Here is a 13434-nt window from a genome sequence, read left to right on the forward strand (position 1 = left end):
GTGCTATGTTTTATATATAATCACAGACTAGAAGGAACAGGTGAGCTTGCTCAAGCCTCTTTTGTAACAGGCTTTTTGTAAGAGGCTAATCCCATTCATGAGGATGAAGCCATCTTGATTTCATTGTAGTCTAATGACCCTACCTCCTAATATTATCTTATTGGTCTTTAGATTCCCAAATGCAAATGTTGGGCAAACAAAGGTATTCACACTGCACCTAGGTAGAAGTCAGCGTATAGGGCAATGGGAAAGTTGGATTTACAGCAAGATTACTGCCTAAAGCATCCCTTCTGGATAGCAGTTAGGACAGGAGTGCAGTCTAATCAAGAGTGATAACCAAAAGTAGACATATTTCTGGAGCCTTGACTAATCAATTTATTTGGAGCAAGTTCTCAGCCCCCTTTTACAGGTTGAATTTGCATGTTGAAACCCCATTCCCAGCATATCATCATGTGAATCTGCTTGGATATAAAGATCTCAAAGAGGCAAACTGGGTGAAATGGGGTCTATCCTAACCCATTTTGACTGGTGTGACCTCCCACCCACCCCGACACTGAAGACTGAACCTAGGGCCTTGCACTTGTCCCACAAGCACACTATCACTGAGTGAAGTCCCCTGCGGGTGGTTTATTTTTAAGAAGAGGAGCTTAGAGTGTTTGGGGAGATGCCAAGTATGTGAGGTATGTGTGCATCTAAAGAAAACATATGTGGGCCCAGTGGGGAACATGACAGTCTGTAAGGCAAGGAGAAAGGCATCTAAAGACACCAAATACATGGACACCTTGATCGTGGACTTCCAGACTTCAGGGTGTAAAAAAACAAAAAAAACAAAAAAACAAACAAACAAAAAAAAAAACAAGAGAGAGAGAGAGAGAGATTTGTTGTTAAAGCCATTCCATCTGCTATTGCTTTAATAACCTTAGCAAATAAAGACTGTCCTGAACTTAGATAAGGGTATAAACAACAATGATGACGACAACACAGCCTGCTTCAGAGACGAAAGCTATGAATGCTCTTGGGTAGATCTTATTAAAATCTGGGCAGGATGCTATCATTCCCAGCCAGACATGAACCTAGAATAGTACATTAAATGTCTGGGTGAAAGTGAAGTTGCAGGAACAGGGCAGTAGACAGGGTTGATGGTCATGGGCGTCCAAATCCTAGGGTAAATTTGGCTCTGGTGCTCATTAACTGTGTGACTGGAATGGCTTCTTTTACTTTTCTTTTCTTTTCTCTTCTCTTCTCTTCTCTTCTCTTCTCTTCTCTTCTCTTCTCTTTTCTTTTCTTTTTTCTTTTTTTTTTTTTCAAGACAGGGTTTCTCTGTGTAGCCCTGGCTGTCCTGGAACTCACTCTGTAGACCAGGCTGGCCTCGAACTCAGAAATCCACCTGCCTCTGCCTCCCAAGTGCTGGGATTAAAGACGTGTGCCACCACCGCCCTGCTACTGGAATGGCTTTAATGATTCTGCATGAGATTCCTCACTAGGAGGCTCCCTTTGTCATGGATATAACAATCATTAAATTAAAAGTGCTAATATATGAGATATATTTAGCAGTTCTGTAAATGAGGAAAGGACCCAATAAGTGGAAGTTTAGAGGGGTGGTGCATGCCTGGGAGTCCTGGCCTAAAGCTCCGTGCCTCCATCACTGCGTACACCTGAGTGCTACAGCCTAGCGCTTGGCCTTCTACCTGTCCTGTTGGATATGAACTTCCCTAGTGGGCTGCGCTGGCCGGGCAGCTGTTCAAGGCACACAGCTGAGGTAGTCTGTGATGAGACAGTCTACTCCATTGCTCCCCCATCCTGCAAAATCTACTCATGGGGTCATTTTTGGACAAAAAAGGGACATTGAGAGCCATAAATTCCAGCATCCTGTTTAATGGCCCCTGACCCACCAAGGCTTTGTTTTCTTTTGGTTTGGTTTTTTTCTGTTGTTGTTCTCCCACCTTGTTAACTGGTGGGAGAAACTCCAGATGAGGAAGTACCAGGGATGGTATGGAAAAAAAAGGGTTATCATATTGATATTAAGCATTGTTTACAATGCTTAATTGATATTAAGCATTGTTTACAAAAACAAACAAACAAAAACAAAAACCAACCAAACAAAAATAATTGATTTTGAGTAGTCAAAAGCAGACCAAAGAAAAATAAATTTAAGCAGTGCATCAGAAACAACACAGACCATCACTACAGTGAAACTCAAAAGATGTTTTTAGTCAACAAAGATTCTAGGGGTCAGGGCTGGAAAGATAGCTCAACAGTAAAGAGCACTTGTTGATTTTGCAGAGGACCAGAGTTCAGATCCCAGCATCCATATTGGGAGGCTCACCTGTCACTCCAGTTCCAGGGACTCTGATGCTCTTTCTGGCCTCCGCAGGCACTAGGCATGGCATGAGGTACACACATGCTTTCATATATACAAACAAACGGTCACACAAATAAAATAAAATAAGCCTTTTAGAAATAGATTGTAGGAGTGGATTAGTTTAAGGTACACTAGACTTCATATTTCTTGGGATTCAGTCACAATAATGAAAACTTAAAGTGGCTTTGTGTACTGTCTGTGTTAAATGCAACACCCATTTACATTACCAAGCCTTGAGAACAACCTACTTTGTTATAACAAATATTGTTTCAGGCCATGGAACCTTCATGGCAAACTGTACTTAATCATAAGCATTTCTAAAACCACAGAGAACAGAAAAACTATGAATGTCATTTCCTGTTTAAGTGTCTGGAGTGAGCCAGATGGGAGAATCGCAATGTCAGACCATCTCTGCTATTGTACTTGGTCAAGTGTTTACTCTGTGCATCTCAAGGGAGGATGGCCAGAGGAAAGTAAAAGAAGAGGAAGCCGAGGGAGGAGGGAAGGAGCTGAGGGAAGAGGGACAAGGGAGGAGGGAGCAGAAACATGGAAGAATCAGGAAAATGACTGCAGATGTTCAAATAGAAAGGTAAGACAAGAAAAGAAATTGGAAGACAACAGATAGGAACAAAAGCCTGAGCGTGTGAGAACCGGAGCTCAAAATGCCTCTTGGATTTACTTACCTGAACAGGTAAATTAGATGTAGTGAGCTGGTAGCAATTGTAATGCACTTTCCAACACTGTCAGGACAGCTGACAGGGTTCTGCAATGTAAAATACAGTTATTTAGTTCCTACCAAACCATCAAGGAACACTCAAAGAGATCAGCTGAATTTCTATAAAACTGAAAAAGAAAAAAATCACGTCTAACAACATTTCTGCTTATAACAATAGTACTGTGAGGTCTTGTTTTTTTTTTTTTTTTTAAATTCTGAAAAGTACAAGACTAAAAAGGGTAACTGACTCAAAGACAAGCAAAACACTTTAAAACAGAGTGCCCTGTGCCATAAAGGCAGAGGGTGCAAAGCAGTAACTCTGGGCTGAGTCTAAGTGTGGTCTTTTAAGTTTAAGTGTGCACTGAGTTCTTTAAAGGGAATTTCTTGCTATTGGGGCAGAGTTGATGGGGCAGATGATTCCCGTTCTGAGGCTGCTCTGCTCGCCCCCTAATGGGAAGGGAGGTTAGTTCTGATGTCCACTGGTCCTCACTTCATAATTGGGTAAGTTATTCTCTTAATAGTCTCAGAGCATCATGCTGCCTCTCTTTCGCACCCTTCCTTCTCTTACGAGGCAGTTGTGAACACCCATGCTTTCTTCTGAAAGTGGGAATTAGAAAATACACTTGGCTGCAGGTTCCAGCCCTCTCCCACAATCAGCTTTGTCACTAATAATGATGACATGTTCATTCCCATCTGTCCCACTCCTGTGTCATTTCTCAACTGGTAATGAATGCAGTAGGAGAAGAGAGAGGTGTCATTAATTAGCTCCCGAAAACTCCAAGAGGTTGCCAACAACTAAACATTGGAACGTTTTATTCAAAATACCTATATTGCTGACTTGTAATGGGAAACGGAAGACCTGGCAGTCCTGTGGTAATATCTGCTGCATGTGGTACTGGCCAAAGATGAACAAAGAATGTCGTCTTTTGATGGGTCATGAAAGACTCAATTTGTCATAATCTCCTGACCCCTGCTCCTTACTTTCTCATCCAATCATTTAATTCAGCCATCTTTTCCTGGCATTTAAGTTTGAAGGTTCTTTTGAGGTCATATAAATGTTCCACTTTAGAAAAGTGAGTTTTCTGCAAGTTAATGCAATCCTGAACATTAGATGGAATTATCAGCAAAACAAAACAAAACAAAACAAAACAAAAAAAAAAAAAACCCCAAAAAAACATTAGAATGGAAGGTAGATCCTGAATCAGCAAGTCAGCTTGCCAAGCCAATGTTGTGGTATTACTGTTCTCACCTCAGTGATGCCCTGGACCACTGTTCTTTACCCCCACCCTACCCCCCATGGAACTTCCAGCATAGCAAACACCTAGATCAACAATATTTTCCCTACTTTTAGGTAAGACAGAACCTACCAGATAAGACAAAGCCTACTTAAGCCTCATTAAAAAAAAATTTCTTATATCTGTCATGTATATTTTGTGTCTAGATCCTCCTGTAGGCTGTGCCTCTCTGGCAACAGCAAGATTGAACACTGGAAATGTTACTGAACTGCTTCAAGCAAAGCACTCGTCAAACAACCCAGGTAATCTCCAGAAAAGTCAGTATTTCCTTGGAGAACAGCCCCAACAGCCATGTCACAAGATCATGGAGACTGCGGCTCAGTTTTCACAACCAAAATAGCCATCGCTGGACCAACCAGGCTCTTCTCAAAGACAGAATTTTGTTTTATCACTGTGGATCAAATTACCTTTCACACAACCAATAGTTAGGAAAGAAAAAGACAGTAATTTCATTATCTCCAAATAACTCAATTGCATTACCGAGCTATGGCAAAGATTAAACCTTGCCCGTGTTCCCACCCTTTAAGACCAGTGTCTATCAGACAGTTGTCTGGCCCAATGGCAACAGCTAGTTTTAGGGGGGTTATTTAATTGATTGAGAGCTTAGGAATACTTTTGATCTTATGATCTAGTGGAGTTAGAGGTTAAGAATCTAATCTTATAAGTTATTTCTCCTTTTTAAGGGGGCTTTTGCTTTGCTTATGTTGAACCTAGCATTTCCCCTTTTCACACACCCTGGCGTGATAATAACTCCTACATAAAGCTCAGTTCCCGTCTCGCCTTTCTCTCCGATGCAGTTCTCTAAGAGACTGTTAACAGAGTGGCTTGCCCAGTTATGAAGTGAGGGCCAAGAGACGTTGCAGCTGATGCCCCTCTGCTCTTGCTCCGATCCTGTCTTTTGAAGAATGAAGGCTCTCTAGACTGACCTTTGGAAGCTCTCTGACAACACTTCCCTCTGAGACTGCCCCCAACTACACTTCGAATCCTGGTCACCATGATCTCATTGACTTCAGAAGGTAAACACAAAGTAAATATAAGGCCAGATTTCAATCAAGGAACTTAAGAAAAGGCCTCAGACTCAAGTCCTTGGCTTCACTTCTTGCTGTGAGTCAGAGCCACAAGGTTCCCATTAAGGTGTGTGTGAACTGTGTGTTACTCTGCACTGAAGTTGATCTGTAATGGAATGCTGTCAAACAGCCAAGTTCTTCCAGCCATCTCTTGGACCCACATTCAAAACATATCAGCATCTCATCAGCCCTTCCATTTGTAAAAAGCTTTGCAGTTTACCCAGCAAGCCATAGTTACAGAGATATTTTGGTTTAGGGGAAAGTAAAACCGGTATTAAATGCGTGTGTTACTCCTATTGTATTAGTACGTATCAAGTTGTCACATCCATCTGGAATGAGTTGCCATGGAAAAAAAACACTAAATGCCCAGAATTATGTATGGAGCACGCTTTGATACAGAACAAAGTAATGGGGGAAGGCACGTTCAGGGAATTTTTTTTCCATAACCTCTACTGCTGTCCAAAACTAGGGGACAGAATTCCTTAAGCCAGGTCATTGAGCAGGAGAGAAACTATTCCTATAAGCTCAAGTCATGCATGCGTGGTCGAAGCGGGCAGCAAATCTTTGGTTTCAGACCCTCTTCCTCTTGCCTCTGGCTTCTCTCTTTTAAGTGAGTCCCTGAAGAATTTTAGGCAAATATATTTTGAAAAAGCACTCAAAAGGTTTAATAGCTGAAGAGGAGAGGAGATTGCAATTCCCCCTCCCACACCTCCCTCTTAGTCTTCAAAAGCCACTTCTTCAAACGATAGCTTGCGAAGATGTCCCTCGTTCCTCGTCACTAGGTCATCTCTCACCCTGGTGTGTCACTACCTTCAAAGACGAATGACCTGGTAAGAGGATGAAACACACTGAGGTTCAAACACTCCTGTGGACTGATGGCTCTACACTGTAGCCAGGAGGTATCTTTCTCTTTCCTTTCCACTTCTGATGCTCTGTACAGAAAGGACAATGATTATTTCATTGACTCCAGAGGTGAGAAATGAAGAGTCAGGACCGAGAAAAATTGGAGCCAGGACATATAATCACATGTTTCTTAGGGGAAAATAAAACAGATAAACAAACACAGAAATAGAAACTCACTGTACAGAACAAAATGGTAAATTCAAGAGATGTACAGAGGCTTGGATTCTGGTTCAGGACAGACTTCTCAGTGTGAGGCTTGTTAGGAGCCAAGCTGAGGATGTTCGCAGCCAACCATTGGACTAAGTGTGGGGTCCCCAATGGAGGAGTTGGAGAAGGGACTGAAGAAGCTGAGGGGGTTTGCAGCCCCACAGGGGAACAACAGTGTCAACTGGCCAGACCCTCCTGGGAACCTCCCCGGGAACTCCCTGGGGACTGGACCACCAACCAAAGAGTACAAATTGAAGGACCCACGGCTCTGGCCGGCATAAGTGGCAGAGGATGGCCTTGTTGGACATTAGTGGGAGGAGCAGCCCTTGGGCCTGAGGGTGTTCGATGCCCCATTGTAGGGGAATGCCAGGGTAGGAAGATGGTAGTCAGTGGATGAGTGGAGGAGAACCCTCATAGAGACAGGGGGGGGACGAGACTGAATAGGAGGTTTCTGAAGGGGAGACCTGTAAAGGGGGAAACAATTGAAATGTGAATAAAGAAAATATCCAATAAAGAAATGTATTTTTAAAAAAAGAATTGACGAACCTTGCTCTATAATGAAACTCAAGAGTGTATTTACTACTTACAGTCATAGTAGCCAAGCTATGAAGTCAACCTAGATGTTTGTCCTCAGAGGAATGGACAAACAAAGCATGCTGTAAACACACAATGGAGTACAATTTGGTCATGAAGGGGAATAAAGTCATGTCATTTGTAGGAAAATCAATGAAACTAAAGATAATCAAAATAAGGCAAGCACACAAAAACAAGGATCACACACTCCTCTTATTTGTAGAATCTTTAAAAAAAAAGTCTGAAAATAGAAGAGTGATCAATAGAAAAGAAACAGGGATGACATAATCAGGGGGAGGGCATGAGAGAATGTGGATTCTCAAAGCAAGATAAATACATTCATGCAAATGATAGAGAAGAAACTTATTCTGTACAATTAATAACAGTAAATAATTTAAAATTTCAAGCATGTATTATTGAGAGACCTTCAGAAATTATGTGTTCTCCATGGTTACTGAAAAAAATGAAATAAAATATCATTGACATGTTAGGAGAGATTCTGCACTAAGTAAAAGCTCTCTCTAGGAAAGTGTCCTTATTTTCTCAAATGGGTCTTCAAAATTTAAATACAAGGGCTGGCTAGATGGCTCAGTGGGTAACGGCCTTTGCTTCCATTCTGAAGACCTGAGTTCAATCCTCAATACCTATGTGGTAGAAGGAGAGAAGCTACTTTTTTTTGCAAGTTGTTCTCTGACCTTCATGCGCATGCTGTGGAATGTAAGCAACCCCAATGTACAATATACATGGGTGTGCACACATAAAATACATAAAATATAGCTTTAAAAAATTAATCAAAATACAGGTTAGATGTCCCTCACCAAAGAGGCTAAAGTGTGAAATCACCCAAAATGTGAAACTTGTTGAGTATAAACAAGGTGTGGTTGGAGCGCTTCCTACTTCAGATTTTCAGATTTTCTGGTCCTACAGATTTCAGAGGAGGTAGACTCAGCTTGTGTTAATCCTGACCACCACCACCCACCCCCCACCCCCCCACCCCCGTGCTGTAAACAAGGGGTTGGGAGATGTAGCAGAAGGTGGTACCACACCCCTGCTTTCTCTCTCTCTTCCAAAGCATTTCAGCAACAGGTGACAAATGGCCTGTCCTTGTGTGTGCTGCTCCCAGCAAGCCTTGGTGTCTCCTCTTACTGTTTGCACATGCCATGTTTCTTCTGCTGGCTTGACAGCTTCTGAAGGCCAGCATTGCTGACTCTCTGTAGCATGGTCATACTATGGAGACAGTGTTGCGGAAGATTTAGTCAAAATGCAAAGGAAGTTGAATGTGGTGATGTGTGTCTGTAATTCCAGCACTTGGGAGGATCCCTGTAAGTTTGGTGCCACCCTGGTCTACAGAATGAATGTCAGGTAACAAGACTCTACCTCAAAACCCCACCAAAAACTGAAGGCTAAAATCTTCTATGGTTAAATTACTTTTGGAAATCTCTAAGAAAGGGACAATGTGGGGACCATCACTCACTTAAGTCAACATGGGTTTCCTCTAATGCCAGAACAGATGTATCAGTAGATCATTTGTTTGTATAAAGATTTATATTCTATCATTTTTAGCTGGCCATAAGTTGGCCTATGGTTAGGTCTATATTATAAACATTAGATTCTCATTCAATGTGTTTCTCAGCTATGAGAATCTGATTCTGAATAAGGAATAAAAATATGTATATCTCTTATGGCTAAGTGACAATAGTCAGAGCCCTAACATGAAAATGAATCCAGGCTAGGAATTTTGAAAGAGAGGTGATTTAATACAGAGAATAAGTTAAACATTTATTGGAAGGCCAAAGGAGTACAAAAGACAGGGACCAGGCAAACCCAGGGAATAGTTTAGCAACCTGGATCTCTACTTATTTTGGGTCATGCACACCTCCTATCTTCAAGAAATGTGCTGGGCAGCCTATCTTCTTTACCTGCACATGCTATGTCCATATGCCACAGTAACAGTGGACTCACATCTGCACTGAGCTACAGGTAGATAACCCTCAGAACAATGGGATACGTTTCTCCTCCGCTAACAAGAATCAAATGTGGATGATTCCTATTCAGATGCATTCCCAATGTTCGGAGGTAGAAAGGCTCAAGTGGTTTGGAGCACAAGGCAAAACTGTTCTCAAACTTTAAGGATAAAACTCTGTTCCTCATCTCTTGTGTATGCATCATTGAAGGTGCCTATTATTAAAACCATGAGAAATGATATGTGCAGCAGAAAATAATTATATGACTTTATCTGACAGAACAGAAAACCACCCTCACTCCACTCCTTAGTAGGCTCAATTGTCTTACTCTTGAACCACATAAAACTCTTGAAGCCTCAGACAACAATCAGGGCTTTTGACTGTCTTCATTCATGTGACCTGCTGCTGCCTTGCAGGACATTCAGGTCTTCTCTGCTGCTGCAGTGTTACATAATCTCCTTGCCACTTTGCAAACCTGTGTCGTATTTGGTTTCAATTCCAAGAACTTGGCAAGACCAGATTCCAACCCCATCACCAGTAACAGGACTGCTAAGGTGGCCTTGTCATAGGAAACTTGAGAAGTGTTTATAGATACTGGGGCGAGGGGGCAGGGCGGAAACTGAAGGAAAAGATATATTTCCTAAAGCCAGACACTTGGGGTAGAGGTGGGGTTCTCACACAGTGCTCAGATCACTAAGGTATCATGGTAAGATGGTTCAGAGCTTCTGTGAAGAACATCGCATGATTGCCACTGGATTCTAAGACAAAGGGTTGCATTATAGAAAGGTGAAGAAGTGCTGAGTCAACTCTGAGTCCGGTGGAAGGAAGCCGAGTAGAGCTGGAACACACAGAGAGCACCTGCTGCCTCTTACCTCTTCCAATTTTCTGCCACAGCTTCAAGTTGGCATAATCTAGCCAGAAGTTCCCTGGCAACAAAGTCTGTGGAACCGAGTTTGCAAACTCCTGCTCCAAAAGCAGAATGTAAAAGTTGGGCTCGATTATTCTGAGGCACAAAGTCACCAAGTCCAACGGACAGATGAAGTTTCTGACTCATTACTGAACAGTCACAGACCAGGCAATTTGTGCACTGAAGAAACTTCTTACAGTTCTAGAGGCGGAGAAGGCAAAGATGTTGGCCTTGATGTTTGAAGGGTCTACGTGTGAAGTTGTAGCATTGGTAGAAAGCATCAAATGGAAAGAGAACACACAGAAAAGAACTTGCTTTATGAAGAAGCCAATCTGCAAGAAGGAACACAACCCCCACCAATAATGCCTTTAATGCATCCAGGACAACATGGCTCTCGTGACCGAGTCACCACTAACACAACTCAAAGACAACTCAGTTCCAACACCAGCCTGGAAGGTGTATTCAAGCCACAGTACTACCCGATTTACATTATTCCCTTCACACTCTTCTGCCATAGTTAGATTCTAAATAGTTAAATGTGCGCATGGCGCAAACTCGTCTCTTCTTGTCTGTCAGTTTTATTGCTCGTTTTCCTAATGCCCTGCTTGGAGCATACAGCTAATGATGAATGACAGACGTGTCTTTTGTTTGTTTGTTTGTTTGTTTGTTGTTTTTTGTTTTTGGTTTTTCGAGACAGGGTTTCTCTATATAGCCTTGGCTGTCCTGGAACTCACTCTGTAGACCAGGCTGGCCTCGAACTCAAAAATCCGCCTGCCTCTGCCTCCCAAGTGCTGGGATTACAGGCATGCAGACGTGTCTTTTGATACTGGTGGGGTGTTCTCTGGTTATTAGCCCTCTTGATGGATACTGAGAACAAGGTTAGAGGACATGTGCAGGAACCTAGAGTAAACTTTGTTGTGGTTCATAGATACTGCAAATGCACCAGTCAAGCCGTTTTAGGGATTTCCATCCCTTGCTGTGTCTCCTAACTTCAAATGTACTGCTGGAAACTCTTCTTGTAGTTAGAGCTATGCTTGCGTAGCTTAAGAGTGACATCCGGTGGTCTGCTGAGGCAAGCCAGCGTAGAGAACAGTTTGGTAACCTCAGAGGCTACTTCATTTGGGTTATAGGCAAACCCTTACACTTCCCAGCTTTGTTCTACTAATGCAGCTGACAGTCTAACATTGTCACCTGCACATACTATGCACCAAACCGTTCCTTCATCCACGCACCTAGTGACCTCGGGTCCTCACCTGCACATTAATGGAATGGAATTAAGTTTCCCCTACCCTACTATCATCCAATGTGGATAGATCCTACTTAAACATATTCTCAGTTATGTCCAAGTACAAGAATCTGGGGTAAAACCCAGTCTGAACTGGTTTGTGGTATATGCACAACAAGACAAAACTGCCCTAAAGTGAATTTTTTAGGCAGAATCTTCTAGTTACCATCTTATGCCTCTGAAGAGTTGGGCATACATATGATTAAAATCAGATGCACCACTGGTAGAAATGTGTATGTCAGGAAAAGATTTTATACCTACCTTGTCAATAAAAACAGAGAACCACCTTCTCCATGTCCCTTAGTACCCAGGCTCCTCTTTCCATTTCTGAAGTCCTGAAAACGAAGCTCCAAATAATAACTGGAGTCCCTGAGTGTCTTTACTCTCATGGCCCATTGCCCTCTTGCAAGATATTCAGACCATTCTGTAGCTTTGCTTTGAATCAAATTTTCTAGACACATTTGCAATGTGTGTGGGCTTTTTATTTGAACTCCTTAAATAAGAAGCCCCAAACTTTGCAACACCTGACCCTGACCACAACCCCAGCAACAAGACATAACTTAGTCACATCTGCAATACATATAGAAATCTAATCCCCTCTCAATCGTTAATGTAAATAGAGAGGAACATAATATAGGAAACCCAGAACATTAAATCATCAGACTTACTTTGGGAAATTATCAAAGCCGTGCTGCCTGGTTGTGGGAGACCTCGGATTCCAGTTCATGGGTCTGTTTCTCTCTTTTAAACAAAAGCCTCTCCTCATTCTGGAGATGTCTGCTAAAGGCAGGAGCTGGAGGGCACAGAGGGAGAATGGAGGGTAAGTACGCTCACAACTACACCCCCAGTGCAGATGCAGAAGGGAAGTGAGATCCACAGGGCTAGTAAAGAAGTAGCCAGCTCTCGATCTGGCTCTCATCACCAGAAGTTCAATTATTTATGGCTCAAGAGAGTGTGGGAAAAATCTGCCTAGACACAGGTTTGAAGTAATATGAGTGCTCACCTGAGAAGAGAACCTGTAGAACAACACGTCGAGTTAAGTGAGTCTTTGCGTATAGTCCCAGGGGAGCCAGCTAGCTACTCTACGAAGATTCCCAGACAGCAGCTAAGGCAAGGGAACTTGAGAGCAGGGGAATATCAGCCAGTACTAAACTGCCTCAGCTTCGGGATGGTCCTGCATTCAACAACACACTTCAGAAAGCTGAAGGTGATTATCCCAGGTAGACTGGGGAGTCAGTTCCAACCTATTATAGACACAGTCTCAAAATAAAATCATTAAATAGCCAATTCCATGTGTGTTTCAAATCTCCCCATTCTCTTCTCTCAACTACAAGAACCAAACCAATAATTCTTGAACGTCTCATACTTACGTCCATGAAGAAATCTTTGCAACTTTGTTTAGATAGATCTTAGATCGAAAAACGCTAATTCAGAATTCTGTGATTTGAGTGTGTTTGCAGGCATGAAGGAGTTCCCAGACAAGCCCCTCCCCCATTTAATAATGTTTTCCAGAAGCCAGTCAGCAAAAGTGCGTTTATTCATAAATCCAGAGCAATGCCTGCAAAGGAACTATCGAGATCGCTACAGTTGGAATTGTTGAGGCATCTCTTTGACTCAGCTCAATCAAGGAGCAGATGATAATAGTGAGGAGTGGTGTGGTGAAAGTAGGCCCCATCGTCAAGATGTGAGAAGAGACTTGTTCCCGCTTCCTTCTATACAAGCAAATCACACAAGGCAGTGGGAGTTGATCTTCTATGGCATCTGCAACAAAACAGTTTCCACAAAGTCTGCTTGCCTGGTACATCAAAGTGATAGCTGGGATTAGCCTCCCCCGTGGAAATTTCCATGTATGTTTTAGGACATGTGGAAACTGCAAGGGAGAGCTATAAAATCCACACATGCTTACAATGTTAAAATGCTCTTGTCAATGACGATGTAGAATGTGGGTGGTGAACTCACCTCCTAGCACAGCATTAGCTTATTTCTAGGGATAATGGGAACTTTCAGGAATCAAAGGAATAATTTTCTGTTGGGAGCCAACTTTTAGCAGAAAGCAGCCATCAACTTTGCAGCCATCTCGAGCCATATACCCTGATAAGAGACTTGTTTTTCAGCAGCCTACAACAGCTGAGCACACTCTGACAAACATCTTGTTT

The 13434-nt window shown here is 42.5% G+C and overlaps 2 long non-coding RNA genes across 4 annotated transcripts in view; one reads left to right on the top strand and one right to left on the bottom strand.

Moving 5' to 3' along the window:
• LOC117711288 (uncharacterized) overlaps positions 1 to 5300 on the top strand; it is a 21242-nt gene extending 15942 nt beyond the window's left edge. Inside the window, exons 2-3 of the long non-coding RNA XR_004607120.2 lie at positions 4519 to 4614; positions 5170 to 5300. This is a non-coding gene — a long non-coding RNA (uncharacterized LOC117711288). The remainder of the gene's footprint in view (positions 1 to 4518; positions 4615 to 5169) is intronic.
• Positions 1 to 12204, bottom strand: part of LOC143442838 (uncharacterized) — a 13976-nt gene extending 1772 nt beyond the window's left edge. Inside the window, exons 1-3 of one of the 3 annotated variants that reach the window (XR_013111367.1) lie at positions 11947 to 12204; positions 11540 to 11613; positions 3046 to 3125 (exon numbers count right to left, since the gene is read on the bottom strand). This is a non-coding gene — a long non-coding RNA (uncharacterized LOC143442838). Of the gene's footprint in view, positions 1 to 3045; positions 3126 to 5307; positions 6267 to 8183; positions 10241 to 11539; positions 11614 to 11946 lie in introns of those variants that run through there. The other 2 variants (XR_013111368.1, XR_013111369.1) reach the window with 2 other exon arrangements.
• Between the last annotated feature and the right edge of the window lie 1230 nt (positions 12205 to 13434).

This window comes from Arvicanthis niloticus, chromosome 6 (genome assembly GCF_011762505.2).
Source record: "Arvicanthis niloticus isolate mArvNil1 chromosome 6, mArvNil1.pat.X, whole genome shotgun sequence".
Classification (NCBI taxonomy): Eukaryota; Metazoa; Chordata; class Mammalia; order Rodentia; family Muridae; genus Arvicanthis; species Arvicanthis niloticus.